Below are 23,488 nucleotides of genomic sequence, written 5' to 3'. Positions count from 1 at the left end.
CAAAAGGAGTTTACAACAACTACTATACTTACTATTCGTCATTATCTCAGTCTTTTTTTGTTATAGCAGAACGCCACATATCATTTAAAATTTAACATGACTGAAAGCATCATGGGGCAAAGCTGTACAGGAAACAGGAGCAGTTATTCTGGACACCTTAATCCAGGTGCAGGAAACTCCAGCTACTCCTTAACGGGCCCCCTCTCTTTGGCTGCCTGTCACCACACCCCCCTGTTCCCAGGAAGAGACACAGCATCTGCTCTGCTGTTAATTAATGCTTCATTTCCAGCTTCTTCCCCACTAAGTAAAAAAAAGGAAAACAGCCTCTTCCCACCATCCTTAAGATTAACGCGATTGTTCTTATTGAGAACTAATTTTATTTTGGCTCCCCCTCCCTCTGCGGTCCTGAAAGGGCAACCTGAAAGGGCATCATATAGAGGCCCTGTTGTTTTTGTATCTGGAGAGAAAAAAAAAATAAAAGCGTTCAATCTTGATATAACCTTTCTATTTCCCCTCCCTCTTCAGGAATGCAAAGTTACATTGAGGACTATTCCAACATTTTTTTTCTGTTCAGTGAGAAACGCATCCGGCATTTCACAAAATCTCCACTTCTCTGCTAAAGTACAACTACTAGCTTGAATGTCTCCTTAGTAATTCTTCCCGCTATTGTTTGCATGCTATTTATTCTTAATAAATGAAAGAACACTCCAGTGAACTGCCTTTCAGGACACGAGGTCCAGCCCATGGTGTGGTTGCCATCCTCTGATGTATTTAAAACAGACTCTTATGGACACAACAGGACACTGATGTCTGCATCTTGTCAGCGGCACACGTCTGTGATTGATTACCTCGTTTACACTCACTTCCTTCCCGAAAGCAACAGCACATCCGGGCCCTTCTGGCCACAGTCCCTCCTTCCTTCCCTGGGACTGGCCTCTCACTGGCCCAAGCGAGGTGCCTGCTGTTCCCCATGACCGACTTGTAGCCTTAGTGTCAGCAGCAGATGTGTTGCATCTCCGTCCTGGAGCGCACTGCAATTTGCTCACTGATTCTGGTGCATACTGTATATCCTCCACTGCAATTTGTTCACTGATTCTGGTGCATACTGTATATCCTTCACTGCAATTTGCTCACTGACTCTGGTGCATACTGTATATCCTCCACTGCAATTTGCTCACTGACTCTGGTGCATATATCCTCCACTGCAATTTGCTCACTGACTCTGGTGCATATATCCTCCACTGCAATTTGCTCACTGACTCTGGTGCATATATCCTCCACTGCAATTTGCTCACTGACTCTGGTGCATATATCCCGCTCTGCATGAGGACTGTCTAAAGAGGAGCAAAAACTAATAAAACGGAAAGTGGCTTGGGGCTGTGTGATGACTCAGTGAGAAGCACTGGGCACCTGGTTGGTGAAAGTCATCTTTTTTGGACATTAATACAACAAAAACAAAAGTGATGATCATAGATTTTGGGAAGAATCCTATGGTCACTTCCCCAGTGATTATTAATGATCAGGTGATTGAAGTAGTGCAGCATTATAAATACCTTGGTATTGAACTTGATAATAAATTGACTTTTGAGTATCAGGAGGATGCAATATGTAAGAAAGCCCACCAAAGGGTGCATTTTTATCGTAAGCTGAAAAGTTTTAGGGTTTTATGATGTTTTATTTTAGTTTTATTGAATCTATTTTGACCTTCTTTTTAAGCTGGTATGGGTCTCTTGATGTTAGGAGTATTGTTCAGGAGTATTGTTAGTACATGTAGCAAAGTTGCAGGATTAGACCTAAATGACACTGGTTTTAAGGCCAAGACTTTGGAAAAGGCCCAGTCAGCTGTGTGTGACCTTAGCCATCCCTTACTGAGGGACTTCATGCTGCTTCCATCTGGCTGGAGATATAAATGACCAAACCGTAGGACAAATAGATTTTTAAACCTTTTATTCCAAGTGCCATCGGTTTGTTAAATCAATGTGATTTTTAATTTTTTTTTTTTTATTGTAAAAATGTTCTCTGTTGTCTGTCTATTAAGTGTTGCTGGCTGTAAAACAATTTGCCCCCCAGGGGATAAAAATAAAGTTCAACTTGTCCACTGGACACCTGTAGGGCTGTGGGTTCAAATCTTGTCTTGTGCGTGGAATTTATGTGTGTTTACAACAAGTTCTTGTCCCATTGTCTCGAGACACGGGAGACTAGCATGCACAAATTATTTGTGTGCATGCCCTGTGATGGGTAGCCCGACTAGAGTGCACCCTGCTCTGTACTTTAGTCTAAGCTGTTAAAGATGAATTAATCCACTCTTAAAACCTTCTCCCCAACACGAGGCTTTCCCAACAGCAATATAAATATTTGCAAATGACAACTGAAGTTCTTAATAGAGTGTAAATCTGAAGACAATGCAAACAGGTGGATAAAAACACAATTAAACTGTGATTAATTCAACTTCACAGAAATCACACGATACCAGGCTTTACGTACAGTCAGAGAGAACAAAATCTCAAAATTACTGTGCCTGACTGCCTAAAAGCACATCCCTCTTTAGGAGGAAGGAGGATTGGCAAGAAGATAGATCAGAGATTTCTGTGGGTTTGGTCATTCTGGACAGAAAACACGTGATTCTCAAAATGACCTCTCCGTGGAACAAAAAAAAAACCATAAGAATTCTGTCAGAGGCACTCGTTGACGAGGTAGACTGGAGTTCACACAAGGGCCCATGAAAGGTGACACCCATCCGGAGGAAGGACACAGGATTCTATCAGGGTTTGGTGGCTAATATAAGTTCTTAAATCAAGCGACTCTATATGATTCATTTGCTTGAGCTGCAAAAATGTGTTTTCTTCGTAAACATTTTTTTTGACCGTGTGATGGTGCCTTTCTACTACGGGGCGCATTGCAGGAGATTTTTATGCAGAGTTTTTTAGAAAAGGAGGGAGCCTCTCCTTGCTTGTATGGGCACAGAGCCTGGCAATGCTCTCCTCACACATGCGAGGAAATGCTCTGCGTACCTCCCGCAGGCGAAGCCGAAGCCGGGGCTGTTTCACACCATTAAGCCTGTGGGCACCGACGGGGTCAGGTGGGACCACGCCGTTTGGCGTGAGGTGCTCTCACTGCTGACATGAGGCCTCCTGGGGTGCTAAGAGAGTTTGGGAGCCCAAGAAAACAAAAAAAAGTGTCTCATCAGCGAGCTTGGACAGATCAGCATAAGTCATAGACCGGTGGACTGTCAGAATGACAAGACGGCAGGTCAACGAGAAATGCAGAGGCATCGGAATTTGACCAATAGACAGGGCTGCATGCCAGAATAGTGGGGAAATTCCCGTTTAAGAATAAATGTTTCCACTGAAGTGTGTCTGACCCTTTTTCATAATACGTATCCTAATTCTGACATCTGAAAACACGGCGGCAGATGATTACAGAGATAGACTTCGGAAAGTGGCCATTAACACCTCGGGATTGCTGCCGATTGCAAAGAAGTAAATCCTAGATTCTATCTTGTAAATTTTACATGTGCCGCATGGTAAGGGTGCGATCACACACTGATCCGCTTTGGTGGATTCAAATATTCACTAAAGAACAGGTAAATAAAATAAGCTCATTACTGAGCTGTGTAACATCATCTTCTTTATACTGACAGCCAGTGAACATGTGGATGTTGCCATGGATGAGCAGTGATCCAGTACCTGCACCGCAGTAGGAGTTCAAAACAAGTATATTTTTTTAGCTTTTTACGGGTATCTGATAAAACAATCCCCATTATAGGGCAGGACCTGACTGTATTTTATCACATAGTACCACTCAGGACTAGCTCTAGCTTTAGGCGGATACTTAGGGCCCCCAATTTACCTGCATTGTAAAGGAAGTGAAATGATCATCACTTTTCTAGGTAGTGGGGCTCCCAATGTAAAGCTTTACCTAGAACCTTTGAAAATGGAGAGTGGGCTCTGGTTCCTCTATATCGTGATAATGAAACTCATTTTCATAGAGGAGAAATAATGTACAGCTAACCTTGGGCCATACTAAAGAAATGCAGAAGGTAAAATCCCAAACAAAAAAAAGATATAATTGAAGCATAATATGTTGTCATATTTCCCTTCCTATACTACATCATAATCCGCCTGTAATACAAACCTATCTAAATACATACTTACAATTACATTTTTAAATAGAAAATATTTTATAAAATGTATGTCATTTTAATTCATTGTTGAGAACCGCATAGCGTTTTAGTCTGTTGCTCATAGTTTTAAACGTGCAGTTGACATTTTTCCCGTTGTGAGCATTAAGTACAGTTACATTTAGATTACTGTCAGAAACCATTTTTTGCATACCTCAGAACAACAATCTGTGAAAAAGCGACACTGCATCTGACAGGACAGCACCAGGAAGCGTATGAAGTGTGACGATTCAGTGATGGGAGTTTGGCGTCATTGTGACATGCCAGTGTTTGGCTGTCAGAGAGTTCACGTCAGGGCGGACAGGACAACGAGATGAAAGGGGAGAAAAATTGCGTACTTTAGTGAGCAAGAATTGTGCATGCAGACGTTGCAATTCCTCCACCAAAGTGTTTGGAAATGAAAAGCGATCATACGGGTAAATACAGAAATAGCTTCTTTTGGTATAAATAATTCATGTGCGTTATAATTTCCGGCACAGTCTGATATCTCAAAACATTTCTCTACTTTTGTTTACATTGACATACTGCAAAGGACTTTTCAATAATTAAAGTCCATCTTTTATATAATGCCAGAGGGCAGTAAGACGTTTTCTATGTGACAGCAGTTTTCTTCACGAATTCTATAGGGTCACCAATACTGCGATATCAGACGGCTTCTGCTACGAATCTCTCTCCACATTCACGGCCCCAGATTGCACGCGATTGCTTCAAACACGTATCACCATGAGAGAACATTCCTTTAAATCTTCTTTCAAAAAGCATACGGTTTCCATGTTATGAAGGACATTGCTGCTTATATCTATGACAAAGGTGAGCTTCTATTGTTCCAAAAGGTCATGGAGATTCTGATCTTATATGCCATGATTGTCATAAAGTAAGGCCAATTAAGGCATAAATTGTTTGAGAGAACTCTTTTGCTAAGGTCTTGTTCAATAGAATGAAAAATGATATTTATTATTCACTAAATAGATGATGCATGAAATTTGGACTTACAGCATACTTCCAGTAGTACATTACATTACAAGTTACAAATGAGTACTGCCAAACAGACAGATACCAGTATAGTGAGCAGTTTTTCATTTTAACAGACAAATCCTACATTTGGGCACAAAAAAATCTGCATCACTACAAAACGCTGAGCGATTAAGTACATCTGCAAGCTCCAGCAGCAGGCAGTGGGGCTTCTGCTGAAGACTTGAAAAAATTGCCTCAGATTCCTTAGTGGCACATTTAGTCAATAGGTACCGGTTCCTTGACTTAATGTCTACATGAGTACAACATGAGATAATTAATGTACATTGTTGGTGCCAACAGCTGAATTGTGGAATACACCTTAACATATTTTCCCTAGAGAAGCTCGATATGAAGTCACACTTGACCAAAGTAACCCAACATGTGTAAAAGAGGGACAGGAACCTGCCAGTCTGGCGTTCCTCACTTGTCTAAAGCTGTATCTTGTGGGAAATGGTCTTATCTCACCACAGTGATGTTCCAGTGAACCACCCACTGCCTGTACAGCAGACATTCCCTGACCTTGCAGACGCAGACGACTCGGTCGAGCACCAGTGAGGGCCCGCAAATCTGCTTAGAATTCACCTGCAATTTTAATGCTAATAAAAGCACACCATTGTAACCAGGCATCGTAACTATACGGTAGTCATAGCGACTTTAATTTCCAACAGCTGTGCCGATTCTTGGGTCATCTTACAGATTCAGCCTGCAAATCTCCTGTCCGATTGGTGGTTTCCGTCTTTGCCAGCCTAAACGCACAAAGCAGTGGCTGTCAGCCTGGACTGCTATATTAGTTTCTTATGATATGAGAAATATTTTGGAAGGGCAGAACTCATTCCAAGAGCCTATATCCTTCCGGGAATCCCCCCTTTTGCCTGCCTTGTCCGCCAACAAGCGCTTCATTGTTTCCAGGAGGTCAAACACTGTCCTGCTAATTGAGCTGAGACGGTATCCCTAAGAGCACGCCTAAAGGACATGTGATGTGCCCCTAAATACTTTCCAGCATGATATCAGTCCAAGGCATGACACATAGAAGGCCTCATTGTTTGCTTTTCATTCGCTACAGGCAGCATTGGCTGTCATGGAGCCAAAATGATACCAGTCCAGTATTGTCTTGCTAAATGTCTGTAGGATTGCATTATCCTGGGAGACCTGATGCATCACATGCAAATACATTTAACCAGCTACTGAGCAGCCCCACACACTGAATGTGTAGCACAGCAAAAACCAAACATTTTAATGTCTGACTTTCAGACTCCAATGGTAAATATAGAAGCAACCCAGAGAAAAGCAAAGAGAAACAAGACTAAATAAGCAATCGGTCACTCGGCACAATCTCTGACTTCAAAGATAGAATGGATCTCCGGCAGGCAGAGAGGCCTGTGCTGCTGTTTTTCCAGCAGGCCGAGCTGATCTGAGAGCCAGAGACAGGAAGGGGAATCAGAGGATGGCAGAAGAAAAGAATGACAAGGAAAAGATCCAGTACAGGAAACAAAGAACAGAGCTCTTACGCCACGCTAGGAGCAGCATGCTCCATCGCTAAAGGGCATGGCCAGGAATACGGGAGTTCCATTAGCACAAGAGCTACTGTACACAGTGTGACTAATGTGTGTCACAATGTAACGTATTGCAAGTTACAATCAAGTAATGCAGATGATACAGTCTGTGCATATCCAGGTGATAAAACTAATGGTAAGAGTTGAAAAGGAGATATTTTGTATCATAAACCCAATTATACTCCTATAACACTGCAGAGCACTACAAATGATCCCCAAACCCTCCATAAACTCTTTGCAAATAACTGAACTTCCATACTTATTCAGTGGTGGCCTGACCCAGAAGGCACTGGGCACACTCCGATGGTGCCGCACAGAAAGTCACAAAATCACATTTTAGGAGCTCTGGGTTACCTAATAGGTATATCGCATGGATTATGGCAAGAAACCACAATGCCCAGGAAAAACTCCACAGAGACGAGGGAGAACCTGCGAACTCCACACACTCAAAGCCAAAGCTGCAACTCAAACCTCACCCCCAGAGGTTAGGTCACAGTGCGCCTCCCCCCCGCTGAGCCATCATGTCACCCCATTTTGCTAAATGATGCCTTAATAGCCTCTTCACAATAATAAAACAATAACTAGGTGCTGGCGTACAGAACTGAAAGCAGAAAGTCAGAAAACCGTAAAAAGCAGAAAGTCCGTAGTACCCAGTGTTCCACACCATACATGTCTGCCACTGTAACAAGCCTTTGGGTTTGCACCAGATATGAAATATTGGGTGAACTATTATGACTTTATATTTATGAAACATATAAGCAGCGTTTGCCTTGCGGTCATTGAAAATTGGTCTTTAAAATCTTTTGAAAAATGAGATCATTCGATGAAGCTGGAATAATTATCCGTAAGTGGCATTCAGGCCAGGGTCTGTCCGGGCTCAGGGGCCCCATCCACAACCCCGTCATGGATTTGCAGCTAGAAGACAAAAGGCTGGATGAATATAAACAACAACCATCCACACTTCTTATAATCTGATCGTGAATACTCCCTGTAATATACACTCAGCCCCAAAACAAGTTAAGTACCCAGAAGTAATGGTCCGATTTGGATGTAATTTGGCACACGTGCAGAGCAGCGATGGGTATACATATGATTCAGATTGCAAGGAGCTGGCAGGTCTAGTCACCAGACACAGAGGATGCCTTGCAGACGCATAAGACAGCATTACCAGCACTTGATGGAGTTTGATAGGGGTCGCATTGTGAGTTTGCATGAGGCTGGGTGGTCAAATCGTGCAGGTGCCCGGCATGTTGGGCATGCAGACGTCACAGTCGCTTTATTTTGGAACCAATGGGCACTTGAGGGCACCAACACACATCGTGAAGGTTCCGGTCGCCCGAGACAGACCACACCAAGAGAGGACCATCGTATTATGCGGCAAGCATTACAGAACCCCATGACATCTGTGCCTGCCATCTGGACACAGGTATTGGACTCTCTACAACACCCTATGTCATTCCGACTGGCATCAGCCGGACTGCGGGTTCACTGTCCCATGTTTGGAGTGGTGCTGTAACCCGGAGGCATGGAGTGATGACGAGTGGCGTCGTACTATGTTCAGCAATGAATCTCGGTTCTGCATTACTACAGATGACTGTCATGTGCATGCATGGCGGTGCTGAGGGGAGAGGACCAATCCTACCAATGTTGTGGGGTGACACACTGACAATACTCAGGGTGTCATGGTGTGGGGAGCCATAGCTTATGACATCATGGTGTGGGGAGCCATAGCTTATGACATCATGGTGTGGGGAGCCATAGGGCATGACTTCAGGTCATGGTAGTGATTCGGGGGACCCTAACGGCACAGTACTATGTCAGTGACATCCTGCGTCCGCATGTCTTACCCCTCCTGAGTCAGCACCCTGGTACAGTCTTTCACCAAGACAATGCCCGTCTACACAGCACGTGTGTCTGTGGGCTGCCTGCGTCATGTTGAGGGCTGCCTGCGTCATGTTGAGGTCCTCCCGCTTCCAGCCAGGTCCCCTGATATTTTCCCAATCGAACATGTGTAGGATCAGCTCGGTCAACTCAGACCCAGTGCCAATCTGCAGGATCTCGAGGGCCAGTTACAACAGCTGTGGGCCGACTTCCTGCAGGAGAGGATGTAACGGCTGTACGGCTCCCTTCCACACCGTATCGCCGTACGTATCCAGGCCCGGGTGGGTGCCAACCCTTACTGACATGGGACCAGCAGTGTGCCCATACTGCCAACTCTGTTGTCCGTTTCATCTGATATTATAATCATTGTGATGCAGTCACATGACCTTTCACCATGTGCAGATTCATTTCATTTCCACCACTCCGTCTGGGTGCTTAACTTTTTTTTGCTACTGAGTGTATAAGAAAACGATGAGATGGTACAAGTGCAACAGAGGGCTGGCCTGCTCCTCCTACAACCCACACAAGGGTTTGAAAATCGACCGTTTGCGGAGGAAATCGTTGGGGTTCGAACCACAAAGCGCTTGGGGCATGGTGCCTGATTACACCTAGCCTGAGAGGGGCGTGGGCCTCCCGCAGGTGCGGCTCGATTGGCTGCTATTTGACAGGCGGTGCTTGGGGAAGGCAATCGGAGTGCTGGAACTCCTGGCAAACATAGGACCATTGTGTTTCCCACTAAAAGTGAGACATAAAATCATACAGCTTTTCCAAAGTTACAATAACAACCCATTACATGACTTACTTAAATACTGATCACTATTTTTGTTTTTCAAAAATGAATGATATGAAATTCAAGAACCTTTGCAAAAGTGGTTCCATTTTTGGATTCACTCAGTGAGTTTCAGTGTGGTGGTTCTCATATTCCAACAGAATTTGCAGCTACATTCATTAATCATCTGACTACTCCAACAGTTAATCTGAGCGACTTTTTGAGACTTAGCTCTTCACATTCAGATGAGAGACAAAAAAAAACAAAAAAAAAAAAATGCATAATTCCATTTAAAGAGGATCGGGCAAAAGTGAGTCTCTTTGTCAGTCTGTACAGTGTCATGCTTCAGGGTTCCTTACAGATGTTTGATCACCATTGTGTGAGAATGTGCAAAAGACACAATGGAGTTCATTGACATCCAGGGGCTTCAGATTAAATAAGGTCTTCTTCTGTTGAGCTACAGTGAATCAAGATGGAAATTACATATAACTGCAGCATATGGAAGAAGAAAATGTTGTCAGAAAAATGCCCCAATTAAAGCCTATTTGAGTTGTTCAACTACACTATACCCCACTCCCATGTTTGAAAGGCATTCAAGGCTGCATTGTTAACAGTATGAAAAAAATATGCTCCATTGCACAAAAGAGCATAAAGAGCAAGTAAAATGGAGGGAAAATAGTTCTGGTTCATTTCAAACACATATGACACAGGAAATCCTCAGTAGTAAAGTTTAGAAACTTCTTAAGAACTTAATCTCAGTCCAGCCTTAATGGAAAAAACTCTTGGTCTATAAGATCTTGATCATTTGTGACAAGCACTATCTAGAAGGGACGTTTAGGTAACTGGATCTGACTTTGCTACCACCCCCACCTCCCACTCCACCCTGCTAGATAAGAAGCTACGCTTTGACCCTGCATGTCCAAAAGAGTGCAGAGCAATCAGCAGAAGAAAAGGCCTGTTGAGGACTAATCTTACATCACAGCTGGTGACAACCAATAGGCCTGATGTCACTCTTTAAATATTTCCATAAAAGCAATTACATTAAAACATTAAATATTCTATAACACTATATAACACCATTGAACTTAACATACAGTGTTCCCAGCTGAACACAATGACTTTCATCCAGCATCTCCGTTCTTGTCAAAACTTTATGGGCAAGCAGCCCACAACAGCGTTTCCCCTTCCCCCCACAGCAACCAGAGTAATGCATCTCCAAATCTCCACGTGATACAGCCTGAATGCCGTTACCACACCTCCACTCCCCAGTGGAAGGGCCAGCAGATGACCTGATCCACCCCGACATTCTGACGACCGCAGAAACCAACAGTACAAACACTTATGCAATGGGATGTCACCAGATAATCCCCCCGTGTAAGGGGTCCAGAGCCAGTGCAACAAGTGTTAAGGCCTGATAAAACCTCCATTTTCATGTGTGTTGTAAGTTGGGAGTAATCACTATGTATGAGCCTAGTACAGCTCACAGGTGCAATGTGCTTCAGATTTCAGTTCAGCCGCCCCAAATTCAGCAGATTTAATCATCCGCAAACAGCAAGCCAATGACTGTTGCGCTTTTTTTTTTTGGTCAATGATTTGGATATTTCTTGATATCCATTCCTAACTTCTGAAAAAAAAATTCAGGAGGTACCTTGTGAGGGAAAATGATGAATAAAATACTCATTATGGCCAAAGAAAATCTCAAGAAGGGTGGACAGCCTGCCACAGGGGTGTACAAATTATGTCGGAGGCCCCCAGGGTCTCACAGGGTCCCACTGTGCCAAAGATAGCATCTACATGCTTGATCGCACTATTTATAATCCCCATCCCATGAGCACCGCCCAGTCCATCCATATTACACTACCAGCACCATCGTGTCACGGCTCAGGTCAGAGGCTCCACTCCCAACCGTTCAGGCTTTTAAAGGACCAGGACCACCAAACACCGACAAAAAGGCATCAAAACCTCCACATAAATCTGAACTCCTTATTTGGAGGACTTTGCTGTCCACATGTTTTATTTCTGATCTGTGATGTATCACTAGGAAGTATCAGATGACGGTATTTTAAGGCTTTCGTTTTTATTTCTGGAAAAAAAAAATACGAGTTCAGCTCGGAAAAACAAAATGCTGCGTCAATTTATAGACAAGGATTGATGATGAGGGCAATGGGAGATGTCCTCTCTACCCCTCCTTCAGGTATTAGAGACAACCATTAGAACACTTCAAAGGCAGCCCTTGACAACTTGAGATTAAGGCACGAGTTAAATCCCAGACCACCAAAGGATCAACTCATATGCTTATCACCTTTCTTCTCTAGTGCAAAATCAAAACAATCAAGATGCAAAACAATCAATAAATATTAAAGTGGGTCCCATTTGAAAAAGAGGCCCTCATTCTGGCCCAAAGCCCCCCCCACACACACACACTCCCCCCAGCAGTCATAATAGGACAGGACAGCATTTAAAGACTTCCTGCTCTGCTGCTGAGGATCCTTGAGATTCCTGCACAGCTCCCCTTAAGCTCCGGCAGGAAGGAGGTAGACACCGTTTGATCAGAGGGTCTGAGAAAAGGAGAACATACCTTCCAGATGCCTCCCACGGGCTCCGGAGCACCAAGCGTCGGCTGTGAAATACACCCAGCACATTGCGTCACAGCTAATTTACCGTCCCCGCTGAAAACAAGTCAACCACTCCCTGTCGCCTCCGAGACGTAACAGAGGGAGGCGAAGCTGGCAGCGGGGAGAATAGGGCTTACACAGGCAGGCCACAAACAGGAAGCACACACAGCGGGACCAGGCAACCCTTCCTTTGAATATCCGCTGGCCAAAAGTGGGGGAAGGACAATTCGGAACACCCACAGACACTGGAGTGGCAAAAGCCAAGAATCCCCAACAGAGTGAAGGAATCAGTGGTGTGTGTGGATGGCAGCATTGTCTCCAGAACTTATAGTTACATTTGGAAGAGATATTTTTTGCAAGTTTTTGTCTTGCGTCCAAAGGCTATTGGCCCCACATTTCCTGTTCCTTTCAAACTGCCCCCCCCCCCCCCCGCCCTCCCTCCCACTTTCCAGTCGACAGTCAAATGCAAATGAGCGCCTGGTCATTATTACAGTGCTTTTATTGTCGAACCCCTTTCCACGTCTACGTGTAAAATAAGTTTCAGTCAGATGAGGCAGCCCTGCGCACATGGGGATATCGACATGGTTCATAAACAGAGGCCGCTGTGCAATGAAAAACAGACAGACAGCTCTGGGGTTAAATAGAACTTTAATTATCCACGGAATAGGTGAAATGAACCAAGCGTTAGGATTTCACAATGTAATGAATGCAAGTAATGTGCACAATTCCCAATTTTCAACACATTTTTAGGTTAAAATGGCACAAACACTCAGGCATGTCACACAACGGCAGAGCTAAAGCCCTGAATCCATGGCGATACGGAACCCGAGTAATCTTCCCGTGAGAGGACTCGCCTGTCTTTCCATTTGTTAATTTGTCATTCCTTGTGGGATTGGTCTGAACTCATCCGTTGTAAATGAATGCAAAGGAGCATTGTCTGACAAAAGCTGCAGAACAAGTTGGTTTGCCGGTGCGGCATGGAAATAAACATGGATGCCTGTTTATTTTCCTGTGCGAAATTCCAGCAGGCAAACGTACGGCTGTAAGGAGGTAAAAGAATATGTAATGGTATAGTGCCGTGATAAAACACAGGTCTACACGTGGAAACTAGAAACACCCATAAAACGCAGCATAGGTACGAGGAGGAGGTATAATCCAAAAGAAGGAGACAATTCTGGAATTTATGTCTTCTAGTATCATTCAAACTGATGAAAGTTCTTTAGGTTACATTTGGCTGTACCTGGTTCTTTACCAGGCTCTGCAAGGGATAAATGTGGCTCTTCCATTTGAGATGGGCTTTCGGGATACTTTTGGCTGGGATGTCCGCTGATCACCCAGTCACAAGTACAGTGGAAACGCCAATAGGGACACTCATACCAAGACTATCTCTGGCACTTTTTCCATATGTATGCAATACGGCATGGGTGTAAGAGACCTCAAAATATGTGGCGAGTGAATAGAGTGACTAATTGCACACAGAGTACACCCTCCATTAATTCAGCTTTCTATGAGAGCATGAAACTATAAACATACGTCAGACACCTCAACATGGCCTCATGACAAAGAAAATAAAATAAGGTACTACAACTCTGCTTCCATTGACAGAGGTGGCAAACCAGTGACAGAGATGAGCTCAGAGCAACATAAACACGAATAACTGCAATTCCCAGGCACTGCACAGTCTCAGAGCTGCACTGACTACTAAAATCAAAGTGGGGAAAATCAATAGCCCCGTGACCATTCATGACCTTCGTTACTCTTCATCTCTGTCACCGGTGAGTCCTACAGTGTTTTCAGGGTGCAGGGATGGAAGCTGGATACCTTCCCTAGTAGAACATTTCTGGGTTCAATTACAGGGGCTGTTCTCAGGGTAAGGTATTGTAGCCGGAGGCAGATTCTGCAAGCTAAAGCACAATTTTCGATGCCCACGCTCACAAGACATGGTGAGATTTAACTAAGTGCCTGGGGTGTCAACATACGTCCCCGTTTTATGTTTTTAATTGTTCTTTTTGGAGGGGTGGGTGGCATCGTGGGCTTGAAATTACAGCCGCGATTCCACGTGCCCAGAGTTCGCCTACACAGGTGTTTTTCACATTTAACTCACAGTGAAAGACTCCGACATTTGCAGGATCGTTCAGAAAAAGAATTAAAAAAAACATCCTTAAAGTCTTAGCCCACTTACCTTTGTCTTAAAAAATGTTACGTGTTGTACTAATTTCTACTAATCCATTTTAATCACTTCCCCTTTTCTTAGGCCCATGTATAAACTGTTAGACGCATTCATGTGTATTTTATTACACGACTATGAATACAAGTGTCCGCCATCCATTCATCTTCAGGCTGCCCATCCAACACATGGTTATGTTGACTTTTTCGATAAAAAGTCCCGTGTCCGATAAAAAAAAAGCATTCACAAAATTTTACACAGCCTACGACAATGTCGCAAGCCCTGGAAATCATTTCTATCAACTAACCAACCTAGCCTAATTGAGTCGTTCTGCACTGTAAAGAGAAATGAGTCTAGTAGACATGGCGCCGTTTCCACATTAAAATTAATTTTACGATCTAATTAAGCAAAAATATTTTTATGCCGTATACATATGCCTACTTTCTAACGTAAACATGTTATTTTAAACCGCGACGATACGTATTTTAAAATCGGTGCCTCAATATACCAGCCCTGTAATGATAACTGCATCCAATACAAATTAAAATCATACCAGGACGTATTCAGTGGATTCAATAGGCATCCTGAGTTCTTCTAGCAACCGCAACGCTGCCAGTGAGATTTACAAAGCCAATGATTAACAGTAAAACAAACAAATGAGAAGGAACAACAAACTGTAAACCTCAAAGAGCTTTCAGTAGAACGGATACTGGGAGAAGTTAAACTCGGGAAGAGGATACGCAGACTGAGGGGGGAAACTCTTTGGGAGCAATCAGAATATCTCAATGAACACACTGCAGCCAATTATAACAGGGGGGATTTAGGGATGAGGTAATAAACGGGCTCAAAAAGTCTTACAGCTACAAGACAATAAACAAGAACAGCCGAGTGACGGTATAATGGACCAGTTGGTTACTCGTGGGCGAGTCTGGGAGCTACGAGTGGGCGCAGAAAAAAAACAGCCTTTCACCCAATACTGGTTATTAGTTTATGTTAAGGCAGAGCTCTCTAAGTATAATTCCAGACCGAACCCAGGGTACATACTTCAAGATCACGTATGATATTTTATAACTAAGTTTTGATGACTGGTCTCCGCTGGGCTGGTGAATGGCGATTAGGCTATATTTCTCTTTTTATTTGAAATTCGCTTGCGGTGTATTTTATGGACTCCTGGCTCGGTATTTCAGCGTGTGTCCCCCAGCCGTGAGATGACTTGCACATTAAATAGGCAGCGGCTGAACGCGAACGCCATGCACTGATCCAGATACAGTGCAATCTATTTAAGGCCGATAGCGCTACACTGGTCACAAAGTAGCTTTTAACTCCCTCAAACGTTACTATGAGATCGAAATATTTAACCATGGATGGTAGTCTAAATAAACCACCTTACGTTTTATTAGGAATATCCTGGCTTAATTATTTGAATATGTTACAGAATGTATATGTATGCATTAATTCTGGTCGTAATACTGGATCAAAACATAGACAGTGAAATGTATATATTGCGTCCAGTGCTAACAAGACATGGATGACATTCCAGGGAGACCAAGACATAGATACCTATCTGAGCACCAAAGCAAGCAAGCAACTTACCCTTAACGTAGATATGTGGGCGTTCAAATTTCTGATGCCGGCTTTAACGTGCTGAAATTCCGTGTACCCAGATGCGTACCGTGCGTATTATCTGTCAGTTCATAATCAGCCAAAAGTCAACTGAAAATCATGACTGTAAGATCTGTAGTAGCCCCGGAACTGCGAAGCGATCACCGGCAAAAGCCCGCAGTTACGCGCACGAACCATGCGAGCTGAAGCGTGCAGATCCCGTGAAATGGTTGAGGATTTCCCGTCCTGCTCCTTGCAGCGCCCGGCACATTCCCACACAACCGCGGCGGCCCCACCAAGCTGAATTTCTGCCTGTCAGTCCCGTAGTTTCACTGACTATGAGCCCCGCCCATGAGAAAGAATGACAACGGGTCTGATGTAATGGCCGAGCCGCTGTCATATGCCGCAGCCAATCGGTGCGGCTCAGTCAACGCAGCGCGGCATATAGATGTGAAGGAACGACCGGGGGGGAGAAATAACACTATAGCTCAGAAAGACTATAAATCAATTCACTTTCATGCATCTTAAGGCGTCATCTGAAATATCTGGGACGAAGAAAATGCATTCATACAGATTATATTTAATCGTGCATCTAACTTTTTAAACATAGAAATAATATGTAACATCACATAAGTAAAATTATATTAACGTAAAAAGATCATCAGAATATCAGTACTATTTTACTTTTACAATATCAAAATGTACTCCTAAATGTTACAGATTCACCTTATAGGTGATATACTGTAGGTGGTCACCTAGGGGGGTACTGACTCTCCAGCCAGTTTCAGATTGCCTCAGGTGGGGGGGGGGGGGGGGTGGTGCCAGCAGTGATCCATGCCTAAGGCACCATCGGCTAGGACTGGTACAGAGTTCCACAGTCTTTCAATCAGTTAGGCCTCAATGCCCAAGATGAGAATTTCGATGCAGTTTATTTTGTATCTCCTAAGATATATAGGGCCGGTGCCATGGTTAGCACTGTTACCTCACACTCCTGTGACTGGACTCAAGTCTCTGCCATGGCTCCTGGTATATGGAGTTTGCATTTTCTCCTGATGTCATCATGGGGTGAGTATGGGGTTTCCCCCCAAGGTCTATACACATGCTGAGGTTAATTGGACTTACCTAATTGCCCGTAGGTGTGCATATGTGAGTGAGTGTGCCCTGCGATTGGTTGACATACCATCCTGGGTTGTTCCCTGCCTTGCACCCATAGCTTCTAGCATAGGCTCTGAAACCCCCGCAACACTGAATTGGACAAGAAGGTTCAGAAAATGGATAGATGGATGGATGGATGGATGGATGGATGGATGGATGGATACAAGTAATAAAGTAATGTAAGGTTTCTTGCGGTACACTTATCCTATGAATATACGTTATGTGGACAAACGTATTTTGACACACTATTTTCTCATTGAATTCAGATGTTTCATTCTGACCCATTGCCACAAGTGTATAAAACCAAGTACCTAACAATGCAGTCAGGGTTACAAACATTTGCAGAAGAATGGATCATTCAGAAGAGGTCCTGTCATAGGATGCCACCTTTGCAATAAATGTGATGAGTTTCTTCGCAGATAGATATTCCATGGTCTACTGTAAGTAGAATTATTGCAATGTGGAAACGTTTAGGAAAAACGGACACTCAGCCATGAAGTGGCCGACCACGTAAAGTAACAGAGTGGGGTCGCCGAGTGCTGAGGCACATAGTGTGTAAAAGTCACCAACGCTCTGATGACTCAGGAACTGCAGAGTTCCAAACTTCTGGAAACACTGTGTGCCAGGAGCTTCATGGAATGGGCTTCCATGGTCGAACAGCTGCATGCAAGCCTCACAACACCAAGCACAATGGCAAGCGTCAAATGGAGTGATGTAAAGCACGTCACCACTGGACTCTGGAGCACTGGAAACATGTCCTGTGGAGTGATGAATCATGCTTCTCTGGCTGGCAGTCTGATGCACGAGTCTGGGTTTGGAAGATTCTAGGAGAATGTTACCTGGCTGACTGCATTGTGCCAACTGAATGTTTGGTGGAGGGGGGATAATGGTATGGGGTTGTTTTTCAGGGGTTGGGCTAGACCCCTTAGTTCCTGTGAAGGGAACTCTTAATGCTTCATCACATCAAGACTTTTTGGACAATTCTATGCATCCAAATTTGTGGGAATGGTTTAGGGAAGGACTTTTTCTGTTACAGCCTGACTGTGCTCCAGTGGACAAAGCAAGGTCCATAACGACATGGTTGGGTGAGTTTGTTGTCGAAGAACTTGACTGGCCCACACAGAGCCCTGACCTCAACCCCATCAAACACCTTTAGGATGAACTACAGTTTGCGAGATTGCAAGCCAGGCCTTCATGCCCAACATCAGTGCCTGACCTTACTGGATGACAACCCCCCCCCCCCCCCAGACACATCCAAAATCGTATGGAAAGCCTGCCCGGTAAAGTGGCAGCTGTTATAGTTCCAAAGGGGGGGACCAACTCCATATTGATGCCTATGGATTTTGTCCATACTTTGTGTGTGTGTTTGTGTGTGTGGTCCAGGTATACATTACAGTCTGGGGACCAAATGTTCCCACAATTTGATAACAACCTGTTATTTTGATGTTGTAGGGACCCCTTTTTAGTCCCCACAAAGGAAAATTCAGTTTTATAGAAATCTGTGACTGCAATAATAAAAAAAAAAACGAAAACGGTCTTGTATTTTGTTAGGCTACTTATGGTTAAGGTTAGGGATGGGTAGGGGTTAAGGGTGTAATTGTTGGGATTAGGGTTTTGTCCATAGAAACAAATGGACAGTCCTCACAAATATACAGCATCAATACAAATGAGTGTGTGTGTATTTTGCAGTTCAGCACATGCCTCTTATCCTTTGTCTAAAGTAAATATATATTAAATGTATAATTAATTGAAATAAAACATGTTATTATTGATGGCCATTAGGTAAACTCAATACAAGGAGGGCGGTGTGGACAAACGTACGAATCAGTGGCACAGCAGCAATGCGGGCAGTGTGGACAAACGTATGGATCAGTGACACAGCAGCAAGGAGGGCGGTGTGGACAAATGTAAGGATCAGCGGCACAGCAGCAATGCGGGCAGTGTGGACAAATGTATGGATCAGCGACACAGCAGCAAGGAGGGCGGTGTGGACAAATGTAAGGATCAGCGGCGCAGCAGAAATGCGGGCAGTGTGGACAAACGTATGGATCAGCGACACAGCAGCAATGCGGGCAGTGTGGACAAACGTATGGATCAGCGGCGCAGCAGCAATGCGGGCAGTGTGGACAAACGTATGGATCAGCGGCGCAGCAGCAATGCGGGCAGTGTGGACAAACGTATGGATCAGCGACACAGCAGCAAGGAGGGCGGTGTGGACAAACGTATGGAACAGTGACACAGCAGCAAGGAGGGCGGTGTGGACAAATGTAAGGATCAGCGGTATAGCAGCAAGGAGGGCAGTGTGGACAAACGTATGGATCAGCGGCGCAGCAGCAATGCGGGCAATGTGGACAAACGTATGGATCAGCGACACAGCAGCAAGGAGGGCGGTGTGGACAAACGTATGGAACAGCGACACAGCAGCAAGGAGGGCGGTGTGGACAAATGTAAGGATCAGCGGCATAGCAGCAAGGAGGGCAGTGTGGACAAACGTATGGATCAGCGGCGCAGCAGCAATGCGGGCAGTGTGGACAAATGTATGGATCAGTGGTACAGCAGCAATGCGGGCAGTGTGGACAAATGTATGGATCAGCGGTACAGCAGCAATGCCGATGTGTCCCAGACCTTATCGATAAAACAACTGGTCATCTTACAAGACTAGATGGCGTTAATACATATAAGTAGAACAACCTAGTGTACTGGGCAGTTACATGGTTTCACTTATTATTTAAACACTGACACGTCATACTTTAGGTATTTATGAAAGTATCTCAAGAAAAGAAACTGTAAAATAAAGGATTAAATAGACTTTAATGTGGTAAATATCTGGGTATTTATATGTGTACAAAGATATTTTTGAAGGATAAATGAAAGACTACGGTGAGGAAGAACAATAAACGACAGGAAGTATCTCAATAGGCAGGAAATGGATTTCAAAAATAAAACAAACAGATGATAGTGCACAGCTGCCTTTTCCTCTTGGACACAAATAACTAAATTTCCTCAAATAGCTTTACGAATCTTTAATGGTGGAATTTCTACTTCAGCAAACCATCCATTTCATGGCTAATTTGATGCTTTTTCTCTGATGTTTTGTGCGAGTCACTGAATTGTGATTTTTTTTCCCCCATACTGCCAATTAAAATGGTTCAGTTGTGATTTTAACCAGCGCATTACAATCAGTGATGTTATATCACATATGTTACGTCTCCACGGTGATATTTGTTACAATTTACATTTTTAAGCGGCGCAGAATTTAAAAATGGGCCACAGTGTTAGCAAATGTATGTAAAAAGAAACAGACTCGTATTCTAGCACCAGATTAAATGTTAAAATTATACAAAATCTTTGGTATTAAAAATCCATCCATATTCTGACCCCCTATCCTGGGGGGTATTAAAATGTATTTCTTTAATTCCATCTGGGCAGACCTCTGAATAATTAAACGAAGTTTACCACACTCATATTCAAGCAATCCCAGCTTGGATATTTGGTGTAAAAATGTTAGCTATCTAGGTCAAGCCCCACGAATGTGAGCACATGCAGCGCCAAACAGCAGCGTGAGTCAGGCCAGAGGCTGCCTTTGTTATATAAACCCCATGTGTGGGTCCTCCATTTAATAATAACAGACCTTTAGTTTAATAATAATAATCATTGGCACTGCAGTCTTTTTATTCAAAACAACTCACACAGCTTACAGTTCTGCACCTTTTTTTCCATCTACAGAAGCACTGACCCTCCCAGGATTTGGACCCCTGCAAGGTGATGGAAATGCAGCCATTCCGTTTACCTGCCATCAGCTCCGTTATGCCAAGGATGCTGCTGCAGCACGTCACTTACATCCCACAGCTCTGAGCTCCTCCACAGTGCGTTCAGGAGAGCGGAGAGGCTTATTACTCACGATTCCCACGTCCTTTCCTTACCCACAGATTACTAGTCACTCATGTCGCTGCACTTCGTCCTGTCATACTTCAAACACGCCTTTAAGCCACTCAAATTATCACATCTTCCAGTGGCCACATGACACCATCTAGTATCCAATATAGAGACCTTCCGCTTTCGTAAGTAGATCCAATAGAACAGTAAATTTTACATCTATAAATCATGTAAAGCGACAACATTGTAACGAGATGCAAGAACATCCTTAAGACATATGATCATCTCTAAAGTTCTTTATAGTCTGACTTTTAGGTCAGTAGTGTGAAACCGCAGGTTTGATATTGTAGTCTTGTGTCTACACAAACACAAAGAGCAATAGCGATCGCTTGCAGGGTCTGCTCCTTTGTTGTGCTCTGTCTTGTCTGTGATATTCTCCAGGCCCCACAACCCCTGTCCAGGATTAGCAGTTGGAAGAATAATGGATGTGGGTGAATGTTTTGACTGGTGTTGAAGTGCAGGCAGTGTGTGCAGTTTGGTATTCTAGTGATATGCTCTGTGACTCGGGATTTATTTAGTCAATTTAATGGGATACAGATGGATTACATTAAATATTAAATCTTAAAGCAGATGGCAGAAGAAAAAATGTTAGCAGTTGCTGTTTTTAATTAGCAATAAAATACTCACATGTCATCCTGCACAGTATGTTTGCAGTTGTGACAAGTATGAGTTTATTTGAGTCGTGATGATACCTATCATCAATACCTTTTACTCAGCACATTGACTATGGAGTCTGAGCCAGGAAGCATGGAATACGAGATAGGGGACACGCTACATTGGATGCCATTCCATCGTAGGGCAAACATGCCAGTTGATTTAGAGAAACCAGTTCCCTCAATTACATGTATTTGTACTGTGGGAGGTAACATAGGTTTATGGGAGTCTTACATACACACAAATGTTCCAAGGGTAGAACAAAAATGATTGGTTCAGAGACATAACCAATCGGATCTTGGTCAGATGTTAGACCAAACAATCAAATGTCTTGGTCCCACCTCCTATAGTTGCTTGGATCAGCCTCCTCGGCTACCTGGTTGGTCATCGCTCTCAACCAATCATTTTTTTGTTTTGGCCTCAGAAGAGTAAAACTGCCATGAGTGTAACACACAAACACATGGAGAACATGCAAACTCGACACAGAGCCGACGCTGGTCTCCCTGTGACTCCAGCATGTTACCTTCAACTTATCAGCAGCTCCTGATATGGGCAAAATGACCTACAAGAGAGCCAGGCCTACGTTTATTCCAAAGCACACTGTTAAAACAAAAATACGTATAGCTCACTAATGGACACCAGCAAGGACGTGAAATGTTTTTTCCACAATGTGGCACCGCAGTACTGTAGGGATGACTGGTGTCATTTGGTGTGAAAAGCCTTTCCTGCTTCATTCCTGCCATTCTTCACGGTTTCTGCTTTCAAGCAATAAGATCTGCTGATAGCCTCAAGACTGAATGCGTTGATACTGCAGTGCTTTTTCAATACACTGGAAGTAAACTGCAGCCACTGCCTTACTGAAAGCCAAGAAAGAAGGCAAATGTATCCACACAAATGATGGATACGATGGCCGTCTATTACAGGGCCCCAAAATGCACCGGCACTCACTAAGAGCAATGAAATCATCCCATAAATCCCATAAACAGCATGTATTTGGCCGTGGAGCAGAACATATGTGAATGGCGGGAGAGAACATAGAGCTGTTACAGAAAATGATGTGTGTGAGGTTTTCCTGCTGTTGCTGGGTAATTCTTTTCAGTTCCAAAAATGACTGGTAGCTTATTTATACTTTGTGGTTTCAAAGCAGAAGAGCGTATATGTGACTGTAACAAATGAGCCAGTTTTTCCGAGCAGAAGACGTGAGGCGCAGATCTGCATCTACACTTCGCCACTGGATGAGGAGAAGACAGTGGGAGGCCTCCTAGCTGTCGTTCCTTTCTTTTTAAGTAACTGTTCAGGACTGCAGATATTGCGGCCCAGCTCATGATGTTGCTGCCTTTACTGCCTGCAATACTGCCTGACAGTTTTCAAAGCCGCGCTACAACCGCAAGCGTCCACCTCGCCGAACCGTGAAACTCAACATCGTGCATATGTACGAACACCCTCGTACTTCTGTCTCCTGCTGCATGCGTCCGGAGGCAGGCTTGATGATGTTATATCTCACTACAAGCAGTCTACCTTCTGCCACCTAAGACGGCCATAGTGAATACTGCAGGGTGGGATTTGCCACAAGATCAGTGTTGCCATTACTGTGAGACGTATAACATGCGGGTGGTACTGGGGAGTGATGGGTAGCCCCAAAGTCACATTCATACCAGGCTGGGTTACTTACTCTTTTTATTCTGCACGTGAAGCTGCCACAGTGATCCCTAAACTTCACCTACAGATCTAGGTGGAAATTTGGCAACTTTAGGAATGCGGTCTGACTGCATTGTAATGCACCAAAGGCGGAGCGTTACAGGTTAAAGTTTAGAATTCACTGGTTTAATGGCAGGAAGTATATTTGAGGCTAAGAGGTGGGTCACATGACTGTGGTAACCGCACAGTGGAGGAGGTGTCTGCATGGTCTATTGCAGGGGTGACCAATCTTATCCACAAAGGGCCGCTGTGTGTGTAGGCTTT

The 23,488-nt window shown here is 44.0% G+C and overlaps 1 protein-coding gene across 3 annotated transcripts in view; it reads right to left on the bottom strand.

Annotated features, from left to right (window-relative positions):
* The window catches only part of LOC125742626 (inactive rhomboid protein 1), a 36,908-nt gene extending 20,790 nt beyond the window's left edge, over positions 1-16,118 (bottom strand). For 2 of the 3 annotated variants that reach the window (XM_049014813.1, XM_049014816.1), the window contains exon 1: positions 15,773-16,118. The gene's annotated coding sequence lies outside the window, so the exon portion shown is untranslated. Of the gene's footprint in view, positions 1-11,975; positions 12,401-15,772 lie in introns of those variants that run through there. The other variant, XM_049014815.1, reaches the window with a different exon arrangement.
* Positions 16,119-23,488: the final 7,370 nt, after the last annotated feature.

The sequence above is a fragment of the Brienomyrus brachyistius genome, chromosome 5, assembly GCF_023856365.1.
Source record: "Brienomyrus brachyistius isolate T26 chromosome 5, BBRACH_0.4, whole genome shotgun sequence".
NCBI classification, from domain to species: domain Eukaryota; kingdom Metazoa; phylum Chordata; class Actinopteri; order Osteoglossiformes; family Mormyridae; genus Brienomyrus; species Brienomyrus brachyistius.
This window is presented reverse-complemented; position numbering and strand designations above follow the sequence as displayed.